The sequence below is a fragment of the Gopherus evgoodei genome, chromosome 2, assembly GCF_007399415.2.
Source record: "Gopherus evgoodei ecotype Sinaloan lineage chromosome 2, rGopEvg1_v1.p, whole genome shotgun sequence".
NCBI classification, from domain to species: Eukaryota; Metazoa; Chordata; order Testudines; family Testudinidae; genus Gopherus; species Gopherus evgoodei.
The window spans coordinates 15,809,796-15,818,574 of record NC_044323.1 but is presented as its reverse complement, the minus strand read 5'-3'; positions in this window follow the sequence as shown (position 1 = coordinate 15,818,574).

The window sequence follows — 8,779 nt, the reverse complement described above, 5'->3', positions numbered from 1 at the left end:
ACAATAAAATCTCTTTGCGAGATGGTTCTGATATAATGTTTAGGGTTACCAGAAACTATATACAGATGGCATGCATTTTCTGCTGTGAAACCAACCTCCACTGTTAGTCAAAGTATCAATTCCTTGCATGTGAAACCATCAAACACTCCACTTTATGGCTCCAGATCAACAAGGCACTTAAACATGTGCCTTACTTTAAGCACATACATAGTCTCTTTGGTTTCATTGGGACTACTCCCATGGTTAAAGTTAGACAGATGCTTAAGTACTTGCTGAATCAGGGCCTAAACAGGTCATCTAGCTCAGAGGTTCTCGAACAGTGGTCCGTGAGCTCCATTCAGGTGGCCTATGGATAGTTCCCTCTAAGGTGCATGCCTGGGCAGCCACATGCAAGAGGATGAAGGGCCACCCACCTAATTAGTGGAGCCACGCAGATCTGGCTCCATTAATTAAGTGCCTGGACCCTAGAGAAGACGCACATGTAAGGTGAGGTGGTGGCCTTGAGGGGAATAGGAGGTAGGTGGGAGGGGACAGTGGGGTGAGAAGAGGGGGTGGGGGAATTTGGGACGTGCAAGGCTGTGGCACCCAGAGAAAGAGGTGACTTTTCCCAGCTCCAGGGCTGCAAGGGAGAGACCCCCCCCCACTCCTTCCCAGCCCCAACTCAGGGGCTGCCGCAGTGGGGGAGAGAGGGAGAGACTCTCCTCCTTCCCAGCCCAGCTTGATGGCTGCCACGGAAGGAAGACCCCCTCCTTCCCAGCCCCAGCTCAGGGGTTACCTTAGAAAGGTAGATCTACTGATATTAAAATAAGAGTTGTGTGCTTTTATTTACAGAACAAAAAAAACGCTAATTATTCTTTTTTTTATATAGTACTTTTAGCCAAAGCACAATAGTTAGCTAACGGTACAAACAACATTTGGAAAGATCATTAAGTGGTCCGCCAAGACTCTCAGCAATTTTCAGGTGGTCCACAAAAAAAAAAGTTTGAGAACCAGTGATCCAGCTATTAAAGCTCCAAAAGGTGACTCATACATGTAAACCAAAGATGTTTCTGCCTTTCGCTGCTCCTTTAAAGTGTGGGATAAAATGGTTCAGCTGCTTCCAAGAATGAGGTTAGAGGAAAACAATAAATTGTTTTGTCCATGTTTTTTTAAAAAAAGTCTTCTTACAGTCTTTGCACTGAGCAAACATGGGTGGGGGGTGCCATGCACTTGACAATGGCACTTCCAGTGTGAGGGGAGGCAAGGTCACGCTGGCAAGGGCAGGCCCACGCTGTTCCCAGAAGTGCCGGAGTGCCTGGTATTCTGTGAATGCATGAGTGGCAGGGCCAGTGCAAGGAAGTTTCGTGCCCTAGGTGAAACTTCCACCTTATGCCCTCCCCAGCCCTGTGGCAGCTCCCGTCGCCCCTCTGCCCTGAGGCGCCCCCCCCCCGGGGCAGCTCCACTCCCACCCAAGGAGCTGTGCGGCACCTCCCCACCCCAGCTCAATTCTGCTCCACGTCCTCCCTGAGCACACCGCCCCGGATCTAATTCTCCCGCCTCCCAGGCTTGTGGCGCCAAACAGCTGATTGGCGCTGCAAGCTTGGGAGGTGGGAGAAGTGGAGCAGCAACCGCTCGCTCGGGGAGGAACTGCTGTAAAAAAAAAAAAGGGAGGCACTGCTTTTTGGCGACCCTAAGTCTTGGCGCCCTAGGCAACCGCCTAGTTCACCTTAATGGTAGCACCGGCCCTGATGAGTGGCCAACCCTCGGCAGCGTCATATTGGGGCAGCCATTCAGAGTGGGGAGCAGTGAGCTGCACTGGACGCAAGCTCCATGAGCACAGATGCCCATTTCCAACTCCCCACTGGTGGAAAAATCACAGCTGTTCATGGAGGACTCAGCAGCTGGTTTTATGCGCAGCAGTGATCTTTTCCTGACTGTGTTCCATGAATGTCTTCTGAAATTTGCCACACTCCTGTGATTCTTTTCTATTAAAAATTCATGATTTTCTCAGGGCCCTAACTATAATGCATCTGCACGGGGAAGAGAGAGCGTGAGGGAAATTAAAGCAACCTTAATGCTAGCATTTCCAAACTTTTGAGTGCTTGACTTTGCAACCTTAACATTCTTTTAACATAGATTTTTAATGCAATTTTCACATAGTAGAAAATATAAGAACAGTATAGTTGATGTACTGTATATTGCACCAAGGTTATGTGCAATCTAAGATACTTGTTATGATGTATGGTCGTCTCTGCCACATTACTTTCAGATTCTCAACTGGATTTCATATTAAAAGGTGCAGGTGTCACAAGATCTTTAGAGACTGTAATTGCATCTGAGGAGCTGCTGAGATGAAGTGTGTTTAATACTTTGGTTCGTTTACAGTCTCTTGAATGCAAAAAAGTCATTTTGTCCCTTGCAGCAAAAGCTAATTATTTTACTTAAAATTACTGATAACTCAAAGGGCCAGGGAATCCAGGGTCACCTAGCACATAGCTTAGTGAGAATCATTAAAGGATTAGACATTTATATGAACGAGAACAGCGTCTGCTAACTGCATTAGCTGGGACTTTAAATAAAAACAACCTACCAGGGCTATCAAACCTTATGCTACCAAACCCAAAGGGCCAGACCTAAATTAGGTGAGTGCAAGTTCCACATGTGTGTATCCCTTATGTAGCCACATACAAATAGTCAAGGTGTGCATGCAAATCAGGTGTTCACTAGGGTTGAGGGGAACTTTTCCACTGAAACTGTTTTTCAATAAAAAATTGGGTTTTCAACAAAACAAAATTTGTGGCCAAAAATGTGTGCTTTCCAGAGACAAATACATTCTTTTGTTGAAAGATTTTGAGCAAAAATGGGAGCCGTTGTGCCTCATGGGAATTGTAGTTTGCTCCTTGTATCTCCCCGTTCTCCTCTATGGGCCATGTAAAAGTCCTCCAAGTGCCAGGGGTCCTAGTGGGTAGTGCACCATGTTTCCAGTCTCACAACTCCAAGTGGGAAGGACTTTCAGTCCAGTTCCTAACCCTGGTATCAAGTATCAGAGGGGTAGCCGTGTTAGTCTGGATCTGTAAAAGCAGCAAAGAATCCTGTGGCACCTTATAGACTAACAGACGTTTTGGAGCATGAGCTTTCGTGGGTGAATACCCACTTCTTCAGATGCATGTGGTGGAAATTTCCAGGGGCAGGTATATGTAAGCAAGCAAGAAGCAGGCTAGAGATAACGAGGTAACCTCGTTATCTCTAGCTTGCTTGCTAGCATATATATACCTGCCCCTGGAAATTTCCACCACATGCATCTGAAGAAGTGGGTATTCACCCACGAAAGCTCATGCTCCAAAATGTCTGTTAGTCTATAAGGTGCCACAGGATTCTTTGCTGCTAACCCTGGTATGTCGCTTTTCTTCACCTCAGGGTTTTCAGCGTCCTCGCCCTCTCCTTACTAGAGGTGGGGTGGAGTGGAAATGAGGCTTATTCCCCTCCTGCAACAAGGGCAGTTGATATGGGAGGCCAGACTCTCCCACTTCACTGGGCTCAGACCCAGGGCCCTATGACAGCCAACAGTATGTTGCACTCTGGAGTGCCCTTGGAGCTGCCTTGCTGGGTCACTTCCTACCATCTGTCTCCTCACACATTTCCAAGCCTGATATAGGACAGGGGAAAAAAACCCTAAACTTTCAGCCCCAACTGAACTCAGCATTCAGTCTTTTTCCTCATAGGCAGGCTTCTTCTGCACCCTGGTTCAGAAGCCTCAGGGTTGGTCTGTTTTCCTCCCAGCCTTCCCCTTCTGAGCTGAGTTGCTCCCTTTTAAGCTTCCTCTCCAGTTGCAGCATGCTCTGTAGATCTGGAGGGGCAGAACTACCCAGGCCCAAAATATTGTCCTTTAATACCTTTGGGCACAGTGTGGGGTTTGAACAGACCATCACAGGATGGAATCCCCAGCTGAACTACATCTCCCACTTTGCAATTTTCTCCAAGAAATCAAAAAAATCTGAAAAACTGTCACAAAAATGAACTTTTTATGTTTTTGTAAAAAATTTCCCTGGGAAAATAATTTTCAGACTAACTCCCATGTTCAAACACATGCGTTGCCACTGAGGTGCCCAAATGTCCATATGTATCCATGCATATACACAATCTCCATGCATTACAGGTATTTGCACACAGGGGCTAGTTGCATTCAATTATACTCATGCATTTGCGTACATCCAGCTGAAAATCTAACCCAAGGTGATCATTAGGTGAGGTCAGGAAGAAATTTCTCCCCTGCCATAGTGTTATACAACTGGGGCCGTTGTGTTGTCCAGTGTATGATTATGCTGTCCTTTGAAGCACGCAGTACAAGACATGACAGAGACATGTTAACCCCTTTAATTTCAGTTGGACCATGTCATAAACAGATAGTTAAGGGTTAATGTCTCTTTTACCTGTAAAGGGTTAACAAACAGGGACCCCAAACACCTGACCAGAGGACCAATCAGGAAACAAGATACTTTCAAATCTGGGTGGAGGGAAGCCTTTGTTTGTGGTTTTGGGTTTGTGCATTGTTCTCTTGGGGTCCTGGACGGGACTAGAGGTGCAACCAGGTTTCTGCCAATCTCCCTGCTACAATCTCTTATCTATTCAGAATAGTTAGTAAGTAAAAAAGGCGGTTATGGTCTTTTAACTTGTTATTCTTATTTGCAGATGTGTACTTGCTGGAAGTAGCTTAAATTGTGTTCTGCTGGAGAAAGCTTCTTTCTATTGTCTATAAGCTATAAAAACTGTCTCTGTAATCAAGATAGTAAATATATAGGGTTTTTATAGCTTATAGACAATAGAAAGAACATTATTGCTACCACTATTACATAATTGCAACAAATCGTATATGAAGTATGTCATGTAAGGTATCAATGGAAAAATTACAGTCTATCAAATATGATTATCCTGTTTGTGTGCATGTATCATCTTTGTATCTAAAGATATGTATATTGACTGTATATCAGTATTTCAAATGTGTTTGCTCCTGGATAGCACCCGCAAGGTAGTTTACATCCAGTTTGATCAGCACATTGAGAATGGAACATTCAAATTAATGGCCCATTAAAGGACACAGCTTGCAGAATAGACCATAGAAGAAGCCTGACCCCACTCGGTCGGCCTTTCCAGGGAAGCCTGATTCTATGACTCAGCATAGAATCATAGAATATCAGGGTTGGAAGGGACCTCAGGAGGTATCTAGTTCAAACCCCTGCTCAAATCAGGACCAATCCTCAACTAAATCATCCCAGCCAGGGCTTTGTCAAGCCTGACTTAAAAACCTCTAAGGAAGGAGATTCCACCACCTACCTAGGTAACCCATTCCAGTGCTTCACCACCCTCCTAGTGAAAAAGTTTTTCCTAATATCCAACCTAAACCTCCTCCACTGCAACTTGAGACCATTACTCCTTGTTTTGTCATCAGGTACCACTGAGAACAGTCTAGATCCATCCTCTTTGGAACCCCCTTTCAGGTAGTTGAAAGCAGCTATCAAATCCCCCCTCATTCTTCTCTTCTGCAGACTAAACAATCCCAGTTCCCTCAGTCTCTCCTCGTAGGTCATGTGCTCCAGCCCTCTAATCATTTTTGTTGCCCTCCGCTGGACTCTCCAATTTTTCCACATCCTTCTTGTAGTGTGAGGCCCAAAACTGGACACAGTACTCCAGATAAGGCCTTATAAATGCTGAATAGAGGGGAATGATCACATCCCTCGATCTGCTGGCAATACCCCTACTTATACAGCCTAAAATGCTGTTAGCCTTCTTGGAAGCAAGGGCACCCTGTTGACTCATATCCAGCTTCTCGTCCACTGTAATCCTTAGGTCCTTTTCTGCGGAACTGCTTCCTAGCCATTGGGTCCATAGTCTGTAACAGTGAATGGGATTCTTCCATCCTAAGTGCAGGACTCTGCACTTGTACTTATTGAACCTCATCAGGTTTCTTTTGGTCCAGCTCTCTAATTTGTCTAGGTCCCTCTGTATCCTATCCCTACCCTCCAGCGTATCTACCACTCCTCCCAGTTTAGTGTCATCTGAAAACTTGCTGAGAGTGGAGTCCATGCTGTCCTCCAGATCATTAGTGAAGATATTGAACAAAATTGGCCCCAGGACTGACCCTTGGGGCACTCCACTTGAAATAGGCTGCCAACTAGACATGGAGCCGTTGATCGCTACCCGTTGAGCCTGATGATCTAGCCAGCTTTCTATCCACCTTATAGTCCATTCATCAAGCCCATACTTCTTTAACTTGCAGTCAAGAATACTGTGGGAGACCGTTATCAAAAGTTTTGCTAAAGTCAAGGAATAACACATCCACTGCTTTCCCCTCATCCGCAGACCCAGTTATCTCCTCATAGAAGGCAGTTAGGTTAGTCAGGCATGACTTGCCCTTGGTGAATCCATTCTGACTGTTCCTGATCACTTTCCTCTCCTCTAAGTGCTTCAGAATTGATTCCTTGAGGACCTGGTCCATGATTTTTCCAGGGACCTAGGTGAGGCTGACTGGCCTGTAGTTTCCCAGATCCTCCTTCTTCCCTTTTTTAAAGATGGGCACTACAGTAGCCTTTTTCCAGTCATCTGAGACCTCCTCCGTTCGCCATGAGTTTTCAAAGATAATGGCCAATGGCTCTGCAATCACATCCGCCAACTCCTTTAGCACCCTTGGATGTAGTGCATCCGGCCCCATGGACTTGTGCTCGTCCAGTTTTTCTAAACAGTCCTGAACCACTTCTTTCTCCGCAGAGGGCTTGTCACCTTCTCCCCATACTGTGCTGCCCAGTGCAGCAGTCTGGGAGCTGACCTTGTTTGTGAAGACAGAGGCAAAAAAAGCATTGAGTACATTAGCTTTTTCCACATCCTCTGTCACTAGGTTGCCTCCCTCATTCAGTAAGGGGCCCACACTTTCCTTGACTTTCTTCTTGTTGCTAACATACCTGAAGAAACCCTTCTTGGGTATGGCTACACTCAAAACTTCAAAGTGCTGCTGCGGGAGCACTGCCGTGGCAGCGCTTTGAAGTGTGAGTGTGGTCGCAGAGAGCTCTCCCAGCGCTGCACGTACTCCACGTCCCCGTGGGGATTAGCTTACAGCACTGGAAGCCGCACTCCCAGCGCTGGGGCAGTGTTTATGCTGGCGCTTTGCAGCGCTGTAACTTGCAGTGCTCAGGAGGGTGTTTTTTTTCACACCACTGAGCAAGAAAGTTGCAGCGCTGTAAAGCACCAGTGTAGCCAAGGCCCTTGTTACTCGTAACATCCCTTGCTAGCTGCTACTCCAAGTGTGATTTGGCCTTCCTGATTTCACTCCGGCATGCCGGAGCAATATTTTTATACTCCTCCCTGGTCATTTGTCCAATCTTCTACTTCTTGTAAGCTTCTTTTTTGCGTTTAAGATCAGCAAGGATTTCACTGTTAAGCCAAGCTGATTGCCTGCCATATTTACTATTCTTAGTACACATCAGGATGTTTTTTTCCTGCAACTTCAATAAGGATTCTTTAAAATATAGCCAGCTCTCCTGGACTCCTTTCTCCCTCATGTTATTCTCCCAGAGGATCCTGCTCATCAGTTCCCTGAGGGAATCAAAATCTGCTTTTCTCAAGTCCAGGGTCTGTATTCTGCTACTCTCCTTTCTTCCTTGTGTCAGGATCCTGAACTCGACCATCTCATGGTCACTGCCTCCCAGGTTCCCATCCACTTTTGCTTCCCCTACTAATTCTTCCCAGTTTGTGAGCAGCATGTAAGGGCATGTGACTACCGCATGTAACCCTGGACTCCATCTTGTGCTTGTAATTTTCCATAAATTAAGACTGAGAGCAGTCCCTCCACATGGGAGAAAGTATAAAAGCCCCTGGAAGCCTCTCCATTTAGCCTCTTTCATGCTCTGATTTCTGGACTATGGACTTACACTAAAAAGAATATTCCAACCAGTGAACTCAGGACCTTCCAGTCTTTTGAAAGTTACCAGAGACTTTGCAAGACAGCTGTCTGTAACATCACTGCTTCAAAGCTGATACAAGTATTTTGCAATGATTGTATATATTTGATTCCTTTGACCATTTTAACTCCCTCCTCTTTCTTTTCTCTTATAAATAAACCTTTGGATATTTGATACTAAAGGATTGGCAACAGCATAATTATAGGATAATTATAAGATCTGAACTATATATTGGCCTGGCTATGTGGCAGATCTCTTAGGATAAGAAGAACACTTTGTTTGAGGAAATTGGTTTTAAACAACCACTCATCATTAAGTCTAGTGTCTGGATGGTGAAACAAGAGCTGAAACGCCTAAGAAGGCTGCATTTCTGACTTCTTGTTAACCAGCATGGTGAGACAGAGGTTTACTTTTGTTACCGGCTTGGTATATCTTATAGAAGAATAACCCCAGTTTTGGGGTCGGTCTGTCCCATTTCTCAACAGTTTGTCCTGCATCTGTTATTCTTAGCTGTGACCCACTGAGGCACGGTGACAGGTACTTAGTACTGGAGACACCTCATAAAAATAAAAAACAAACTTCCTCTCCAAATTAGGGTCACTGTTTAGCAATGGAGATGTAGCTCGGAACATGTATCACCCTTGGGAGAAGGGGTAGTTTGAAGAAGTTGTTGCCTCTTAAAAAAGATTTATTATGAAAGGAGAGTTAAAGGCTCCATTTTTGCCAGTAAATTTGCAACTGAAAGGCCACAGAGAAGAACTTCTTACCTGTTACGTCTATTGGAAAGAAGCCAATGGGAGACTCCCTTGCACACTTTCATGGCTGCCAAAAATTACACATCTCATGTGGCA